Source organism: Egretta garzetta, unplaced genomic scaffold, assembly GCF_000687185.1.
Source record: "Egretta garzetta isolate BGI_Z169 unplaced genomic scaffold, ASM68718v1 scaffold316, whole genome shotgun sequence".
NCBI classification, from domain to species: Eukaryota; Metazoa; Chordata; class Aves; order Pelecaniformes; family Ardeidae; genus Egretta; species Egretta garzetta.
In genome coordinates, this window is record NW_009259971.1 from 41,927 (window position 1) to 42,742 (window position 816).

Here is an 816-nt window from a genome sequence, read left to right on the forward strand (position 1 = left end):
GGGGGGGGGGGAAACCGGCCCCCCCAGCCCCAAGCCCGGCCGTGGCGGGGCTCTGGCAAAGCGGGCGCCCACCCGAGCCCACCACCTTCCCGCAGCGGGGGTTCTGTTGGGTTATTCTTCGTGATACAAAGGAGGGAGCCATTAGCCCTGAGAGCTCTCGTGGTCGGTTTCTGCCTCATCATCAGTTTTTTTTGAAAATTAAATGATTTTTTTTTTTTCAAGTGATTGATTCTGTATTTCCCATGCAGCTGCTGCGGCGCTGGGCTGGTAAGCGCTCGCCGTGCGCTGTCAGCGCGTGGGGATGTTTCCCTGGGCTGAAACACCACAGAATGATCAAATGCATAACAAATCAGAATCAACATTTCGTTCTGGCAAGTTGACGGGAGATGAAATCTCGTTTTAATGAGATCTGTGGAGCTGACAGGAAGGCGGGAGGGTAATTGTGCCCCCGCCGAAAGCTGGGGGAGGCCGTGGGTCACTTGTTGAGCGGCGGAGGATCCGGGGACGGCACGGCTCGGGGGGCCGTGTGCGGGGGGCTGCTGTGCGCTGCAGGCGGTGGGATCGCGGCGCTGATGAGCCCAATTAGCGAGGCTGATTACAGGGAGAGGATGAGGGCGCCGGTGCACGAGCCTTGTTCACGCCTGGGTGCCCTGGGACCAGCAGCGGTGCCCTGTGGCATCCCGGGCTCTGCGTCGCCCTTCCCCTTGCTTTCCCCCTACGCTGTGCCCTCCGTCCCCAGGCTCTCCCCTGTTTTGCACCCTGCCAGCGAGGGGGGCCCGTCCCCGGGCTGGGGGGCAGCGGCCGCGGCGGTGCCGC

The 816-nt window shown here is 62.6% G+C and overlaps 2 protein-coding genes across 2 annotated transcripts in view; both read left to right on the forward strand.

Annotated features, from left to right (window-relative positions):
- Positions 1 to 816, forward strand: part of XKR7 (XK related 7) — a gene marked incomplete at its 3' end in the record, with an annotated part of 17,322 nt that overhangs the window by 14,071 nt on the left and 2,435 nt on the right. The window lies entirely within an intron of this gene.
- HCK (HCK proto-oncogene, Src family tyrosine kinase) overlaps positions 1 to 816 on the forward strand; it is a 36,334-nt gene that overhangs the window by 12,218 nt on the left and 23,300 nt on the right. Inside the window, exons 2-3 of the mRNA XM_035895836.1 lie at positions 96 to 100; positions 799 to 809. The gene's annotated coding sequence lies outside the window, so the exon portion shown is untranslated. The remainder of the gene's footprint in view (positions 1 to 95; positions 101 to 798; positions 810 to 816) is intronic.